We start from the raw sequence: 19,409 nt of genomic DNA, 5'->3' as shown, positions 1-19,409 counted from the left end.
CTTGCATTAAAAAGAGGCTTTCATGCCTATAAGAGGACACGTATAAGGGGAGGGTGGCAAATCCCTGCTGAAGCTGGAGAGTGAGAGATTCAAAACAGATAAAAGGAAGTATCCCTTCACACAATGCATAGTTAAATTGTGGAACTCCATGCCCCAGGATGTGGTGATGGATGCCAACTTGGAAGGCTTTAAGAGGGGAGTGAACATGTTCATGGAGGAGAGGGGTATTCATGGCTGCTAGTAAAAATGGATAATAGTCATTTTTTTTTTTTTTTTTTTTTTGTAAATTTTATTTGTATTAATGAAGGGGTACAGGAAAAAAAAAGGGAAGGGATAAGGCATCATAGTATAAAAACAATACACTGTTTGAAAAAAAAAATGAGTTCAGATACATGTTGTGAGACTTTCTCTATGTTAATAAAAGAAAAAAAAAGATGTTGCAAAACCTCATTATATTATTCTACTTATACTAATATTCTGTTATATAAGAGTCTAATGTTACTCACAATCCTTTATAACAAATTAAATGTATTTAAACATCACATTTCTTTCAATTAGCTAGAATTCATGTAATTGTAGAATGTCACCCACTTTTCTTCAAATTGCTCTGTGGATTCATTAGATTTTTGGTTTGTCTCGAAAGTCATCTTGGCCATACAGGCATATTCCAATAGTTTTTCTTTCCAGTCTTCTATATCAGGTATTATAGTTTGTTTCCAAGTTCTTGCAAGAACCGTTCTAGCTGCTGTCGTAGCATATTTAAAGACGTCATGAAATTCCAACGGTAGGTTAGGGGGCACTATACTGAGAAGATAGGATTTTGGATCAATTGTTAACTTAATATTGAACATTGTCTGTAGTTCTTGATGAATTCTTTTCCAATATGTTTGTAACTTTGGGCATGTCCACCAGACATGAAAGTATGAACCATCAGTATCTTGGCATTTCCAACAGGCACCTCTTTTTCCAGGAGTAGTCATCTGAGAAAGCATGTTGGGAGTCAGGTACCATCTATAGAATGTTTTATACCAATTTTCTTTCACTTCTTGGGAGACGGTATATTTCATTTCAGAAGTGCAAAGTTTTTCCCATAAGTCCATATTAATCATTTCTCCAAAGTTTTGCATCCATTTTATCATGTTGATTTTCACTTGTTCTTCTTCTGTTTCGTATTTCAGTAGAAGCTTATAAATTTTTCCTAGTAGGTGTAAATCGTTTTTAGAGATTATCTGCTCAAATTCTGTTAATTCACGAAATGGTTGAGGATGAAGACAGTCTCTTTGTATATTAGATCTCAGTTGTAAATAAGTTAACCAATTCAGTTTTTGGAAGTTTTCTTGAAGATTGGTCAAAGTCTTGATTTCTCCTGTAGACTCGATCATTTGATTATAAGTAAAATGAACACCCGGTTTTAGTTTAACATTGTCATGATAAGCTTCAACTGGTGACATTATAGATGGTGGAGAAGGACTTATTCTCTTTTTATATTTTTTCCATACTTTCAATAACACCATTTTAACATCAGAATCTTCTGGTACTTTATCTTTTTGAATTCTTGTCGATGTATCCCACAAAACTTTATGAAAACCTTGTCCAAGGTCCGCTCGTTCCAAAATGAGATGTCTGGATATTGGGTATTTTATCCATTCTGCAGTCCAAGTCAGGCAAGCGGCATGATAATATAATTTAAGGTTGGGTAATGCTAATCCTCCTCTTTTCTTTTCATCTTGTAACACTTTGAATCTTATTCTCGGTTTTTTTCCATTCCAGACAAATCGGTTAATTTGTTTTTGCCAACTTTCTATTGTTCTATCTGGAATATCAATCGGCAAAAATTGAAACAAAAAGTTCAGTCTTGGAAGTACATTCATCTTTATCACCGATATCCTACCCAACCATGAAATGTTCATATTTGACCATAAACTCAAGTCCTTTTCTATTTTTCCCCAGGTTTTCAAATAATTTGACCTTAAAAGTGTCTTGTTTTGTGAGGATATGTTGACACCCAGATATTTAACCGGTTCCTTGGCAATGTGACAGCCAGAAACTTCTGTAATGTATTTATCTTCATCTGTTGTAGTATTAAAGGTCATAATTTTCGTCTTTGTTTTGTTCAATTTGTAACCAGAATGCTTTGCATATTCCATAATGTGATTATAAACTTGTGGAAGTGTTTGTCCAGGGTTCTGACAGATTAAGACAACATCATCTGCATAGCTTTTGATTTTATGTTCTTCGTTTCCTACTGTGAGACCTTTAATCTTTGAATCGTTTCTGATATAATTCGAAAGGATTTCCATTGATAAATCAAATAAAAGTGGAGAAAGTGGACAACCTTGTCTTGTGCCTTTTGTAATAGCAAATTCTGTTGACAATGAACCATTGATCAAGAGACGTGCTTTCTGAACAGAGTATATTGCGTTGAAAATCGTTAAAAGAGTGTCTCCACAGTCCATTTGTTGTAAAATCTTGGAAATAAAATGCCAAGAGACATTATCAAAAGCTTTCTCTGCATCTAGAAAGATCATTGCGGCTTTTAATGATTTAGACTTTATGTATTTGATTGCACTAAGAATCAAACGTACGTTATCTCTCATAAGTCTCTTTGGAATAAATCCGGTTTGGTCTGGATGTACCAATTTGCCAACAAATTTTTGAAATCTTTTGGTAATTATAGAGACAAAAATTTTGTAATCAATGTTCAACAATGAAATTGGTCTATAGGCTTGAGGAAGAAATTGATCTGTGTCTTCTTTTGGAATCAGAGAGATGTGTGCTTCCTGCCAGGACGAAGGGATCTTACCTTCTTCAATTACTTCATTGTAAAGAGAAAGTAAAACCGGAGTCAGTTGTTGTTCAAACAACTTGTAAAATTGTGGGGTAATACCGTCCGGACCTGGTGCTTTATCTGGTTTCAGATTATTTATAGCGTCTACAATTTCTTGAGTCGATATCTTCTGGTTAAGACTCTCTTGATCTTCTTTTGGTAACTTAAATAGTTGTGCATCTGATAAGTAAGTTGTCAGTCCGTCTTCTTGCAAATCGTCCTTCGCATATAGTTGCTTGTAGTAGTCAACAAATATTTTTTCAATTTCTTCTTGTTTATTATGAATTATTCCATTTGCCTTAGCCCCAGTAATCTTCCTTATTTTCTCTTGTTGTCTAAGTTGATTTGCTAAAAAACGACCAGGTTTGTTTGCTCTTTCAAAAAGTCTTTGCTTGGCATATTTAACTTTCATTTGGATTTCTTCGGTTTCTATTAGCTCAATTTGATGTTTGGTCATCTTGATACTTCGTAAAGTACTTTTATCTGATCTTGTTTGAACTTTTTTTTCCAATGTTCTTAATTGGTCTTGGAGATCTTTAAGTTTCTTCTGTTTATCTTTCTTGATTTTGGTATTCAGAGCAATCATTCTCCCTCTGATAAAGGCTTTACTTGCATCCCAAATTACAAAATCAGACATGCCTGGAGTTTTATTTAATGTGAAAAACTCCTTCACTTCACGTTTACATTGTTCAAGTATTTGTTTCCTCCGCAGTATTTGATCATTCAAACGCCATCTTCTAATGCCTATTCTACCTTTTAACAGAGTCAATTCGATTGGGTTATGATCTGACAGTATTCTGGGTGCAATCTGTATTCTTTCCACAGTTGTTATCATTGAACTGGAGATCCAACACATGTCAATTCTAGAGTGAGATCCATGACGATTTGAGTAAAATGTAAAGTCTTTTGTTCTGGGATTCTTCATTCTCCATATGTCAATTAAGTTGAATTCTTTCATTTGTTTGAGAACATTCTTCGGCAGTTTTCCAGATATACTGTTGTGAGTCTTATCTATTGTAGGGTTCACAACCGCATTGAAGTCTCCTAAGATTATAATTTCTCCTTGGTAATATTCTGCAAGATTCTTAAAAAGTGTTTCATAGAAGACTTCCTTAGCAGCATTTGGAGCGTAAATATGTGCTACTGTGAAGCAAATTCCGTCTGGCCCATGTAGAATCAAAATTTGATAACGTCCATCTGGGTCTGCTATATGGGTCTTAACAGTTAAGATCTTCTCGTTAACATAGATAGCTAGGCCCCTCTTCTTCTCTTGGGCTGAAGCGAAATAGGGAGTTCCAAGCTGATTTGTCTGTAAAAGTTTTTCATGTTCTTTTTTAATGTGAGTTTCTTGAAGACAAATGATATCTTTCTTCTGTTTTTTTAAGTTATGAAAAACTCTTTTTCTTTTATTAGGGGAGTTTAGGCCATTGATATTCAATGATACAATCTGTAGATAATTCATAGTGAAATTAAGTGGATAATAGTCATGATGCATACCTATTATTTCCAGGATTAGATGAGCATGCCTATTATATTAGGTGCTTTGGACACAGGCAGGACAATGGTGCTGCAGTTGTCGAGTTTGTGGGCTTCCTAGAGGCACCTGGTTGGCCACTGTCTGAACAGACTGCTGGACTTGATGGACCTTGGTCTGAACCAGCATTGCCTTTCTTATGTTCTTAAATCAACCCAGCTCAGTTCCATCCTGCCGAGAATTGAACTGACCCACACTCACTGACCAAATAAGCAGCCTCATGGTATTCCAGCATTATTCTCTCACGAGTGCACTTTATTATAGCTTCGAGGGGAGGGATTGGATGAGGGGGACAGAAACATGGGAAGGGGAAGCAAGAATGGGTGTCGGGAGAAAACCCTGAAGTGACAAGTACACACAGGACCAGCTTTCAATTTGGGATCGAGGCAGACTTTAAACTTCGAGTAAAACAGCATCCTGAAAACGCGGGGGAAATGTGAGAGGAGAGTGAGGCAACTTCTGAACGTTGGAAAATACATGCATAATTAAAACAAAGTCCTGAAGTAGTCACGGGTTGACCACAACAGGAACAACCCGTGTATAAAAAGCCCAAGAGTGTCTGGCAGTCTGCTCATTGTGACCTATCAGTACACCTGAACCCATGAAGTTTCCTTATATTTAGTGTAATGTGGTGGTTAGAGTGTCAGACTAAAATTCTGGGAGACCCAGGTTCGAATCCGCACTGTGCCACGGAAGCTTGCTGGGTAACCTTGGGCCAGTCACATTGTTAGCCTAGCAGGGTTGTCGTCAGGACCAAATGGATGAACAATTTAAGCTACTTTGCGTCCCTATTGAGGACAAAGGCAGGGTAAAAATAAAGTAAAATAAAACAGAGGAAGCATCAGGATCCTCTCCTTCCCCAAAATGTTTCACACCACTCTCGATATTTCATGGTACAACCTCTCACTGCTGGGATAGCATAAAACTTGCTGGAAGGTTTTGATCCTGTTTTCACTGGTGGCGAGCAGGTTGCCTCCACATATTGTTTGGCGCCAGCCTTTGGTTCTGAGAGCTACCCTAACTCTGGATTTGGGGATTCTATTTAGCTATCTTAGCTACCTCCCATATAGCTCTCCCCCACAGAAGCTAGGCTGTAGTGCAAGGCGTGCAAAAAGAGAACCTCTTCAGCTGGCAGAAGTTTCAGCATGAGATTCCCTTTGCAGATCATTGTATTAATGCTTCCTCGCATTAAAAAAAAACAAGTTACAATCTGGTTTGGTTTTTAAACGAATGGAATACAACACCTAACTGGCATGGCAAGAGCTCAGCAGAAGCAAACTTAAAGTAAATGGAAAGTAAAACACCCTGCAATCCACACCAATCACACTCTGCAGGACTCAAAAAGGGCAAGAGTCCAGTAGCACCTTAAAGACTAACAAAAATATTTTCTGGTAGGGTATGAGCTTTCGTTTGCCACAGCTCACTTCTTCAGAATCTGAAGAAGTGAGCTGTGGCTCACGAAAGCTCATACCCTACCAGAAAATATTTTTGTTAGTCTTTAAGGTGCTACTGGACTCTTGCCCTTTTTGACTACTGCAAACAGACTAACACGGCTACCCACTGTGAATTATCTGCAGGACTAACAGCCGATCGACACATTAGCAGACACACTCGCTCTACCAATGCACCATGGAACGCGGATTTCTTTAGAAGCAGGTGTGCTGTCTTTCAACAAGCCAAGCAAATATTTAATCCCCCCAGATGACCAATGCCATTTATTCTGTTCCCAAAATTGAAGGCTATGTGTGCTTTATATTCAGGTTCCCCACTGGTGTACATGATGGCTTTGTTGAACAGCACAATTGTGGTCTGGAAATGAGACCGGCATTGAATTTTTATCCTTCGAAAAGTTTGGAAGCAAAAAGGAGGCTTCAGGAAGATGCAATCCCACTGAAAACACTCCCAGCAATGTCCTTTTCATTCCTCTCCCTAGCAATTTGGAGCCACGTGATTCTGCCATTGACCAGGAGCCTTTTTTCTTCTCCTTGGCTTTCCTCTTCCCTAACCATTTCCAACCAATCAGGGATCCCAAGCCTTGTTGAACCTATGGGCGCTTTGGGAATTTTGAGAATAGTTAACGGGCAGAACAAAATGGCTGCCATGGTGGTGGTGAGGTTGATCAGAAAACACTGACAGTTTCTACAAAAAAGGTTAGGAAGCCAGGCAAGTAGCTTCCTGTGATGGAGCTTCCTGCTTCCAAATGGTGTTCCCTGCAGACACAAAGGTCTTCTGAAGCCCTTCTTTATTCCAGTAAGGTGGAGGAAAGCCAGGGTTGTCCCTTTGCTTTAGAGGAGAGATGCTTTGGGGAGACACAAGTGGGCACCAGGAAACACCTTGGTGGCCATCATGGCACCCATGGGCACTAGGCTGGAGATCACTGCTATGGGGAACAGGGTTGAGCATATCAATAAACCCAAACCATAAATAAACCCAAAATTAGCTGTTTCGGTAAATTTCAGGATTTGGGTTTACTGAACTCCAAAACCTGGGGATAAAGCCGAAGCTGAATAGGCGATTCCCAAAAAAGCCGGGTTTGGCTATTCGCCTTTGCTCAGAGGCATGGCTCTGTGCTTTCTCCCCTTTTTCTATTTCTGACTGGTTTTGTTAAGGCCCCATAGTTGGGGCCTTTTTGAGATGGGGATCGTGTAATCGGAGCCAACTTGGTCTGACCAACTTTCCAGGTATATTACCCAACAGAAGACTAGTCTGCAAGCAGAAGAGTCATTAAAAGACGGGGCTCACCCAGTCCCATCCAGAGGGATATACCCTCCAAATAAAAAGCCAGCTTCAACAGCTGCTAACACCACTAGGCTTCCTAAGGAGATTTCTTCACGTGGATGAGCAGTGTCCTTCAGACAGCCCCCATGGTCAAGACTTTGGCTGGCTCCGATCTCACACACACACACCGAAAACCTGCTATCAAACTGAACGTCACCCCAAGTAGAGGCTTCGTTTCCCCGCACCATGACCATCTCTTGGAATCAGATTTTTCATGACCGCAATAAAGGACTGCTCACAGGATGTCATTTGCCACCAAAATGAATGTTTTGTGTGCCTTATTTCTCTTGCATTTAAGCCTTTTTCCTCTGTTTGGAAGCTCATCTGCATAGACATCATGCAAAGTGACTCAGAAACAAAGACAGACCCCAGACTTTGACACCCCAGGCTTTGACACGCCAGCCTGGAATCGCCTCTTTCTGCCAGTCTTCAGCAATGCTGAACTTTTGAACCTCATGGACAGCTCTGCTTGCAAATGCTTGCAGGATGGGGGTGACCCCTTTGAGGGCCCATAAAATTAACTATAATGGGCCTGAATTTTTTGGGGAACCCAAAAATAAGCCAAATACCCATATTTACCAGTATTTGACTTATTTCGAGTTGGTAAAAAAAAAATCGGGCTGAAAAAACCCGGAACCCAAAATTTACTAAAAAAAAAACACCATTTTTTTTGCACAACCCTAATGGTAAAATGTGATGATGTCATACTTCCTGAGCCCATCAGACGTGTTAAGTGCCAATGTCCTGAAAAGCAAACAAAGACAGTTCTTCAGCCTCACTTCTAACTGGGTGTGTCTTTGGGGGAGGGAAGATTCCAATTGCTGAGGCAACCACATCACCTTGGTAGGGACATTTGTCGCCCTGCAGTAGTGCTCTGGGGTGGTTTCATTGTAGCACAGAATGATGTCAACCAGACCTGTGGCGAAGGAGAAGCATTCCCCTTTCTCCTGCTGTGAACTTTCAAAACCCTCAAATTACTGCAAAGGGACATGGAAAATGTTCATGAAACTCAGAAACCTCCCATTTCTCCCAGTTTTGGTCAGCTCTGTTGGAAATCACACATTAGAGGTCTTGCTATACCAGGGTCATCTATTTAAAAAGTTGACTGTTGCAGAAACAGGGCCATCCATGCAAGCAGGGGAAGTGAAGGATGTGTTCTTACAAGTTTGATGAACCTGTTCAAAAAAAAGAAAGGCTCCCACACATTGCTGTAGCACCTATTTAAACTGCCCCACAATAGTTGTGATTATTAGAGAAATGAAGTTATTTCGTGAAGTCAAGCAAGCTCAGCTAAGCTATGCAAACAAAGTGAGGCAAACAGAGTTACAGCTGGTGAATGAGTAGACCACTGAGGCTATCGTACTTTGGTCAAATTGTGAGAAAACAAGAGTCAATAGAAAAGATAATAATGCTAGGAAAAGCTGAAGGCAGCAGGAAAAGAGGAAGACCCAACATGAGATGAACTGACTCTATAAAGGAAGCCATGGCCCTCACTTTGCAAGACCTGAGCAAGACTGTTAACGAGAGGACGTTTTGGAGGACTTTGATTCATAGGGTCGCCATGAGTCAGAAGCACTTAACACACACATACTGGTTAGTAATCATCCCCCCTAGCCATTTATGTCCTATAACCCCAATTCCATTAGTCAGATGACCCTCTAGCAAATATACCAGGATGGGACTAGGCAGAACCATTTCATACCAATACACCATCATTGTAGTCAATGGGATTTTTATAGTGATCCCATCAAAGTTTCGGAGCACAATTCCAAAATCCAGTGGATTCTGCTGGCCTTCCTACGCTCCGAAACATGTGACAAGTCCTAGAGAGGAACTCAGAAGCTTACTAAGAACCCACAGAACTTACTGATGGATTCTAGTAAACTGTAGTTTGGGTTTTGATAGGCCGCAGCTGGAAGTGGGCAGTCCAACATGAACACTGGCTGGGGATGGAATTCTGTATCCCTACATCCATCCCCATGACTCTGAATGCAGATGGCACTTTGCAGAATACTGTAAGCAAAAAACAAGCCTTTGTCCCAAGGAGCGAACAGTGCACGTGGTGACGATAGGTGGCGACGACAAAGGAGGGAGAAAAGCCGGCGCATGAGAAGCCGGGAGGTCTGGCGGGTCTGGCATCGCCGCCTTGAAAACAGCGGCAAACCCCGGCTTCCTCTTCTCAGGGCCGGTGCAGCTGGAGCCATTCGCTGCGGCATCAGCCTTCCTCGGCTCTCTTTCTCCTCGGCATCCTCTGGAAGAGGTGGGTATGGGAAGGGGGGAAGGCTCGTGGCAGGAGGGCCCGCCACGCCCTGAGGAGGGGCCGACGCGGGACAAACAGTGCAAAGGTAGTCTCCGAACTCGTGCCAGAATCATGGCACCTCTTATTTATTTAGAATATTTATATGCTGCCTCTCTAGACTCTCTCACAAAGTAAAACCAATACAATAGAATAGTAAAAACAACATAAGAATTAGTCACATTAAAGCCAGCCATAAAAAACAAGCCAAGGACATACAAAACAGCACACATAATGTTCAGCAGTCTAAAATGATATCCTTCAAAAAAAATTATCAGTCTAGAATTATCAGTCTAGAAACAGTTAAAAAAGCTTTGAAAGATGGAAGTGTATCAATTAAAAGCCTGGCTAAAAAAAGAAATGTTTTGGCCTGGTGCTTAAAAGGCAGAAAAGTAGAGGTCAACTCTCATGGGGGGGGGGTGCATTTCAAAGGTGAGGTGCCACCACTGAAAAAGCTCTGTCTCTGGTTGCCACCCACCTCATTTCTGCAGGTGGGGGAACAGAGAGCAAAACTTGGAAAGAGGTTTTTAATAGGCAGGTTGTCTGCTTAAAATATGGAAGCAATTAACTCAAGAGGTGGCCATTGCTCCAAGCTAAAGTGGCTCTTTTAAGGAAATCTGTGGAGAAAGGTTGCATCAATGATTCATTACATGACAACTTGGATGATAATGAAATTATGAAATAAAAGAAGCCATTTTAGTTCTCACTGACATTATAACACTTCCAACTGTTAAAAGTTACGAGTTGGTATGTATTTGGAAAACTGCGAAACTGTCCATTGTAACTTTCGGACCAAGGACAGGCTATCTGTAACCTGTTGCATGGGGGACAGCTGTATCAGAGCAAAGCAGATGCTTGCTTTTCAGAGTCACATGAAGGGGATGTGGAAGGAACAGAAAGGGGAGAGAGTGACCAAGTCAGTACATTTTATCCTGCCTTTCTTACAAAGAGCTCAACGCAGCAAATATGGGTCTCTCTTACCCATTTTGCCCCCCCAAGAACCCTGTGAGGTAGGTTGGGCTGAAAAGGGGTGACCTGCCCCAGGGCACCAGTAAATTACAAGGCAGACTGTGGATTTGAACCCAGATCCTAGTCTGACACTCTCACCACTACACCACACTAGCTTTCTCCTGATAATCTCACTGATGGGCATCTCCCAATCAGAAGAGTACACTGATGTTCCTGCCAAAGGGGACTGTGGTGGTGTTATATCTCTGCCCATCTTTCAGCCCTGGATGACCTGAGCCTTTACACGTGACCCCTTGAGGGCTGACTGAAGGCACAGGGAGGGAATATGGGCATGAGAGTCTGGCCTCCCCCACCTCTACATGATTGCCGGCTCATGGAGGTGGAGTTCACATGTACACCCCCTTCCTGTGAACGGCAGTGTTTGGAAAGCAGCATTCCCGATCACGGGGATCATAGAATCATAGAGTTGGAAGGGACCACCAGGGCCATCAAGTCCAACCCCCTGCACAATGCAGGAAATTCACAACTACCTCCCCCCTCCACACCCCTAGTGACCAGAAGATGCCCAAGATGCCCTCCCTCTCATCATCTGCTTAAGGTCACAGAATCAGCATTGCTGACAGATGGCCATCTAACCTCTTCTTAAAAACCTCCAGGGAAAGAGAGCTTACCACCTCCTGAGGAAGTCTGAGGGAGTGTATTTGTTGGATGCTGCCCCTGTGTGTAGATGCTGTGCTCACCAGACAATGATAATGTGAGGTCAAGTCCATTGATTCGCAACCAACTTACGGCGACCCCAGCAAGGGGTTTTCAAGGCAAGTGAGAAGCAGAGGTGGTTGGCCATTTCCTTCCTCTTCAGAGTCTTCCTTGGCGGTCTCCCATCCAAGTACTGACCATGCTTAGTTTCCAAGATCTAGTGAGATCGGGCTGTACCATGCCACCTTCCCTCCTCCAACAAATCTGTACACATGCCTAAAATTGATACGTCAATGCAACCTCCAGAGGCGGCATAATTCTGATCTAATTACAAACTGATCCAATTACAAGATGCAGGTGGCAAGCAAGATGGCTTTCAGACCCAGCTTGTGATTTCCTGGAGGCATCTGGCTACCTGCTGCTGCTGCTGTTGGAACAAGGCTGCTGGCATAGATAGACCAGCAGAAGAGAGCTGTAACCGTATAAAACTTTTAACAGTGTATAGATTAGCCTAATGACTCGAGTACCTCAATGCAAATGACCTTATGGGAATATTTAATGAAAATAACCATTTCTGTTGATTCAATTAAACAGGGCAGTGTATTTATTGTGTGTAGATTGTTTACAACACCAAGCACAGGGGGGCCGTTCTGATTAAAATCTGATGAAAAATCAAATTTTCAATCTGTGGTTAACAAACTGATTGCAGAGATTAAGTGATTAATGCTTTCAGCTCTGCTGAAAATATTAGGGTTGTTTTTTTCTGTGTGTGTTTCAGTGCATTATGGGTTCTGTAAGAACATCATGGATCTCTCTTCCTGTTTGCAGATAAGGGCCGTGACTAAAAATGCAGCTTTTTATGACTGAAAATGCAGCTTTTCAAAATGGGTACTGATATTTATACATAGTGTCAAGACTGCAAACGAAAATCCCAAAGGGAAAACAATAAAAAATGTAAGCAGCTGTAAAGGTGCAGTGTAAGAGATAAGGCTTTTTAATTTTCTTCGCATGAAGTCATGTAACTTGAATTTCAGCTGCCAAAACAAACCATTGGGGACGTGAAATGTTAGAGAGCAGTTTTAAAAAAACAGAAACATTGGCTCCACCATACGTTGGAGTTTTGTGTTTTGAAATCCTTGATGCGTTGGGGTTAAGAGTGTTGGATTAGTATGTGGAAAACCCAAGTTCAACTCCCCATTCACACTATGGAAGCAAGCTGGGTAACCCTAGGTCTGTCACAGGTGCTTTATGCATGGCTGTTTCATTCGCCATCACCCCTGCAGTGACTTCGGGTCTTTGTTTTGATTATGCATGCTGCTTTGGACCATCAGAGGTTGCCTCACTCTCCCCCCCTTTTTTTGCCCACCTTTTGAGGGACCTGTTTTATCTCAAATTTGAAAACACAGGGAAACACAGGGGGAGAGCGAGGTGACCTCTGAGGGTCAGAAACAGCATGCATAATCCAAACTGAGGCCCGAAGTCATCGGAGGGGGTCAAGGCGAGGGAAACAGCCATGCACAAAAGACCGCACACTTTTAGCCTACACTACTTCACAGGGTTGTTGCGAGGATAAAATGGAGGAGAGGAGAATGATGTAAGCTTCTTTGGGTTCACACTGGGGAGAAAGGTGGGGTATAAATGAATTAATTTAATGAATAATAATTGCAAATCTCAAGCAGTTGACATGGTCAGGGTTTCAACCCACACTCATAGCTCTCAGTGGGAGAGCAGAGTCCTCAGTTCCATCTCCAACATCTTCGGTTAAAAGGATCCCCAGTAGAAAAGCTGGGAAAGATACCTAACTGAGACATCTAACCTTGGAGAACCGCTGCCGGTCAAAGTTTTTTTTAAAAAAAACTGGACTAATGGACCCATGGTGTGGGCCAGCGTCCTGTAGTGGTTAGCATTTCTGACTAGTATCTGGGTCCGATCCTTACCCTGTCATGAATCTTGCTGTGTGACCTTGGGGTCTACACATGTTCTCTCAGCCTAACCTACCTCAGAAAGCCACCGTGAGGATAAGGAGGGAGAATTATGTACACCACCCTTGGTTCATTGGGGGAAGGGCAGGATAAACATTATGTGTGTGTAAAGTGCCGTCAAGTCGCAGCCGACTTATGGCGACCCCTTTTTTTTTTAGGGTTTTCATGGCAAGATACTAACAGAGGTGGTTTGCCAGTGCCTTCCTCTGCACAGCAACCCTGGTATTCCTTGGTGGTCTCCCATCCAAATACTAACCAGGGCTGACCCTGCTTAGCTTCCGAGATCTGACGAAATCAGGCTGTACCATGCTGCCTTCCCTCCTAGGCTAAACATTACTGAATGAAATAAATGAATATGTAAGGCAGCTTCACGTGTCCAAATAAGTATTTTTTAAAAAAATATTTTTCATTAAAGATTTTAAAGAATTAAAAACACATACATGTACATATGCATACAGTCTTGTCATTCTATCAGGGAAATCAATAATTGACTACCTTTGCTAACATACTCATATAGACCATACAATTGATTTGACTAAATGATGGGCTGCTCTATTACACAAGTGTTATATAAACATCCTGCTTTTTAAATATTCCAGTCTTCTGATTAACCGTGTCTTTATATTATAGCGTTATAGTGTCCAAATAAGGATTAATTCAGTCTATATTTCTACGAATTCAGGATAGACAGGACAGGGCACCCTTTATTATCTCCCTGCCTTGAGGTGTCAAGATGACTGGCCCGTGTGAGAAACCCCTTGGGCTAAAAGACGGCCATGGCCACTAGCCCACCCCCTTCCCATACCCCAAACTCTAAAAGTGTCTGCAGGCTCAATAAGATTGAAGACTGCTGATCTAAAGCTTTGATTAAAATCAGAATACATTAATAATGCCTTGAACTATGTGTGTGCCAAATATAAGCTTTCTACTGAGTGTGTAAATAATTTAGTGTCTTCTTTGTGTCTTCATTTTAAGGGAGAAATGTAAAATGGTCTTTTTATTTTAAAAATGCTTGTTAATCATGGTGGAGAATATGTTGCGGGTTTTCGTGGGTGAAGAAGCACTTAAGACATTTTGTGGTACTCTGTTTTTGAAGATGCGATGTTGTGTTTTATATTCTATTACATTATTTAATTGCAGAGTATGCCTTCCTCTCCTATTTCTCTGTGCATTTAGCTTGACTGCTTTTTCTTAGAATAAGGACATATTGTACTTCAGGTAACACAATCACTTTGCTGTTCATGGAAAAGTCTGGAAGATTGTGTCCAATTTAATTCTTGTGCAATGAATAAATGCTCTTTGTGTATGCCAGCGGGAAGAAATTCCAATTCACCCAAAGGCAGCAGGAACATGACCCACAGGCATATACACAGAAGAATCTAGAACAACCAGGACAAAAGGTAGCAAACTAAAATAGTCATTCATTTTTCTCAATATGCACACAGGGCTTCTGTACCAACAGATTTCCCCATTCACTTCAGTGGCAGGATGCACCTCTGTGGAACATAACCCTTTGCACATCTGGCTAATAGCTGCTGCCTCCACTGAAACAGATGAGAACTCTATTGCAGGTGTAGCTCTGCTGCACGTCAAAATCACCCTATCTAAAAAAAATGGAGTTTCCAACACTTTCTCAGCAAATATTGGGAGACTGGGGGTGGGGGGAAGTGGAGGACGGAGTTTGAGAAGAGTTTACCATACAGGCTAGGGAATGTTGAGGCCATTTGTCTTCCTCTCCTCAGTTCCTCTGGGGGAGTGTGAATTGTGGATGGGGGCAGGTAATTCCCTTCCCCCAGTGGGAAAATGGGAGGCCTACCAAAAGATTTCTGGATTGGGGTACACTGATACTGTTATCAGTGTGGAATTTGTTAACGGTTCTTTTTTATAAGCTTGACCTAAAGTGGCATGCTTTGGAGAAGCCACAGCCTGTCACAAAAAGAAAGGTAATGTTTCCGAATAACGTCTGCTATCCTTCCCCTCAGTGGGTCTTAATGGCTCTGTCCAAGTGCTCATCATGGCTTGGAGGATGTGACTCTTCCATGGGCTGAAGGAGAGGGAGCAGGTGTGTCTACGGGTGAAGAGGGAGGGTGGCTTTGGATGCTGGAAGAGGCCGTTGATGGAGCTTTGAATGGGCTGAAGTACTGGTGGTCAGTGTAGGATCTCTCCACCTCTGGGCATCAGATGTGGGGTAGCAGATCTGCCAGCAACCTGTTCTGTGGATACTGCCCATTCTGAGAAAAAAAAAATATTTGGCTGAATTTTAATTAGTTCCATCTAAATATTCAACAAGACAGGGGCAATTGTTTTTTTGCCTCAGCACAGTCACAGTGTTATCAGATAGGGCTTCACAGACCGAACAAAACGAAACAACCCCAACCCTATAATGCAAGATGGAATTGGAAAGAGTCATTCTTGGGAGAACACACTGCATATCTGCAGGTGCCAAAAACCGAGCGCATTTCAGCTACCAAAAAGTAGTAGAAAAAGATGACTTTGATAAATGACTCAGCTGCTGTGACTAAACTCATCAGTCTTTTTCTTCTCAAGCCCAAGCTTTCAACTCTGTGTGGTTTATGCACAAACACTGTCCGAATCTCCAGTGTATAGGATTAGCAAGCAAATATATTTTCACACTGTTGTGAATAAGAGGATGCAGAGAAACAGACGTGCACTATGAGCAACTATTTCTCCCATGGTAACTCAGTGTCTGAAGCACTTGGCACAGAAGCGGAAGGTTTAATGCCTCTTCAGGAGAAGGTAAACACATATGCTTATTCATTTTTAAAACATTATATTCTGGAAAAACTCTCAGCCAGATAGATTTCACCGATCAACCCTTTAAGCACACCCCTTGAGATGGTTCAATTGTATATCCAAAAAAGGTAAAGTAAAAACATACAAACATGTTTTTGGACCCCTATGTCATGTGAATACACTCACTACCCATGTGACCCTGACACATGTAATGATGACAAATGGATATCAGTTCTTTTTTTTTTGTTTGGTTTTTAGAAGCTGTCAGTGTTCATATATAAGGTGGTACCAATTTCCACCTATTCCTCCCTCAGGACTTGGGAGAGCCCCCCCCCCAAAGGTGCTAGTACTTATTACCAGTGAGTATCACCACACAAAAAAGCTCTGGTGGATCTGCTACAGGTTCCCTGGAAAGGTAGCACAGACATATTCTAAATAAAATTAATTAATTAAGGAGCGGTGATTGGCTGCAGGACCAGTTAAGTGTTAAATCAGTAGCTAACCTAATTGGTAGCTAACCTGGGTTTGCCTCTTTGCAATGCTTCGTATGGTAACCAGAGGCATTTAGTGCTACATAAAAGGTAAAGGTCCCCTGTGCAAGCACCAGGTCATTCCTGACCCATGGGGTGACGTCACATCCCGACGTTTTCTAGGCAGACTTTGTTTACAGGGTGGTTTGCCAGTGCCTTCCCCAGTCATCTTCCCTTTACCCCCAGCAAGCTGGGTCCTCATTTGACCGACCTCGGAAGGATGGAAGGCTGAGTCAACCTTGAGCCGGCTACCTGAAACCGACTTCCGTTGGGATCGAACTCAGGTCATGAGCAGAGCTTGGGACTGCAGTACTGCAGCTTAACACTCTGCGCCACGGGGCTACATAAACACCTCATAAACCTGAGGTACTAGCCATCAATAAAACCAGTTTTATAGATCCAAGTACCATGAATCAGAAGGCAAAGGAGGTCAGCCTTAAGCCCCTTCCACAACATGAATCACAACCGCAAACTCAAACTGTATGTCTACAATTTCTATCTGAGGCCAGATTGTAATACAAAAATGTGACTGCTCCTGTTAAATGCCCAGAGAAACAAAGGAAGAAAAACACACACCTCCTTTCATCCTCTGACACATTTATTATCTACCAGATCAAGCTTGCCAAATGATGTGAAGCGATGATCAATCACCAAAGCAATAACCCTAAGACCAATAAACAGCATAATTGATCATCAATTATTTACAACGTGAAAGCATGATGCGCTCCCAAACAAGATGTGCTCATATTTCTTTGTGCAAAATGCATTAAGCGGCAGAGGTTTTTATTTAACCCAACAACTTCCACACTCTTTTTTAAACCATGGCCACAATCAGAAGTATCCAGCAAAGCCCAGGACCCCTATGTGGTCAGTAGACTTAGCTTGTTGGATCAGACCAAAATCCAGTCATGGCCAGTGAGATACATCAGAGAAGGTCATATGCAGGGATGATGCCAGGGGCTATTTTTTGTCCCCAGAATTTAGCATTCAGAGATATATCACCTCTAAACGTGGATGTTTCATTTAAATAGCCTTGTATCTGACACCCCAGGCGTGGTCCCTACATGAATCAAAGTCCACAAATGCAAATGGTAAAATTAACTGCACTGCAAAGTTTTGGGAATGTAAGGTTTGAAGAAGAAAGCTGGCAACCTTTAATTAGATATTTAAATTTAATAATAGAGTAGTGCATAAAATAGTGTGATCCACTAGCTATAAATGAATGTATGTCAGCTGACTCTCAAGCTGCATATTGTTTCAAACAATTGCAATGTATGTAATGATATTAAAATGGATTACATAAGATTTTCAAAAATACAAAATTAAGTAGTCCACAAAACAGGACCAACGTTATCTACAGTTTAGGTCTCTACCAACCTACCAACTCCCTTACCAACGAGACTGGGCCCCTGTGGGACCTTAAAGAATTCTGCAGGGCCTGAGAAACGGAGATTTTCTGCGATGCCTATAGTCGAGGGCAGCAACGGTTTATCATCAGCGCTGCCCTCCCTACCCCCTCAATGTTGTCATCAATTTTTGTTTGGGGGGATCCTGACCACCTTTTTCAGGCCACCAGTGTCCTGTATTTTTGTCAAAGAGCGCCATTGTTTTAATTAGCCTAATCTATTAGAATCAAAATCTGTTTTTTAGGAATTTTAAAATTATTGTATATGGTTTTATTGTATGTGTTGGTTGATGTGAGCCGCCCTGAGCCCAGCTAGGGATGAGGGTGGATATAAACAAACAAACAAACAAACAAACAAACACATACATACATACATACATACATACATACATACATACATACATAATAGGAGAACCTCCTTGTTCCTTGTTTGCCAAAAAAATCTGAAAAGTTAAAAAAAAATAAGGGAGAGAAGCTCCAAAAACATTTTAAATGATGTCTGCACTTGCTTGGGCTTTAAAAATATTGACCATAGACAGCGCAGGTGGAAGGAAACAGAGCTAGAGCTGCTGAGGGAAAGAAAGCTGAACCAGAACCAGTGCAGATGGGGTGGGGGGCAGAGTGAAGCGGGTCAGTGTGTTTCAGTTGACTATGCTCTTAGAATTGACCCCTTCCTGAGAAGTGGTATGTTATCTTATTCAGTTAGTCACCAACTAAGCAGGACTCAACTTATTTACTCACAAAAAGTAAGTCTTTTTATTGAATAACTCCAATGAAATAAATGTGTATATATGTGTATATGCAAGTATTTCAAAGTCTTAAAAGCAGTAACAATGTATACAATAAAGCAAGCAAGTTCTACATACTATTCAGTTTTAAAATCCAATACTTAAAATATAACAGTTAAAGAAGTCTGATTTAGTTAAAAGACTATCTGATTCACACTATCTAGAATAATAGAAATCCATACATACCCAAAGACAATCTTCTGAGACTCTCAGTCCAAAGACTTAGAGAGGTCTCAAGTTCTAGCCCTTTTCCTGCCCATATTTATACTGTTTAAATCACCTTGAATGGGTGCAGAATGGGTTTGTCTTGGTAAAGTCACCTTGACCTGGAGCAGAGAGTACTCTACTGCACATGCTCTGTAGCTTCACCACAGACTACCGTATAAGGATTTCCTCCTCTAGCAGGCTATTTGGCTAAGCATGCTATTTCTTAAACAGTCAGTTTTGAGTCTTGTTATATCTCTATATAACTAATTTTACCAGTATTCTCATCTCTTGAAAAATAAGTTAAAAATGAACTTATTCATAAATTCCTAGGATCATGCTTTCATATCAAAACCTTAAAATACAATATATTGTATTGTTACATTACACCATTACATCATTAGTTAGCTAAAAATACTACTAATAGTACAAGAAAAGGTCAGTGCAAAAAGCACTCTACTAGTGGAGTCACTGAAAGGGCAAAGAGTGCAAAAAGCACTTCTTCGTGTCACTTGTCCTTGACAGAGTAATTCTGAACCATTAATCCTTGGCAAAGAATGTTTAGGCTTGTTTTACTTTTAAAAGGAAAGTCAAGCCTCTGCTGGGTTTTTATAAGACGTTAGGTTTTACATTGAATAATTCTGTA

The sequence above is a fragment of the Euleptes europaea genome, chromosome 5 (assembly GCF_029931775.1).
Source record: "Euleptes europaea isolate rEulEur1 chromosome 5, rEulEur1.hap1, whole genome shotgun sequence".
Taxonomy (NCBI): domain Eukaryota; kingdom Metazoa; phylum Chordata; class Lepidosauria; order Squamata; family Sphaerodactylidae; genus Euleptes; species Euleptes europaea.
The sequence above is the reverse complement of the archived record's forward strand: the minus strand, read 5'-3'. Positions refer to the sequence as shown.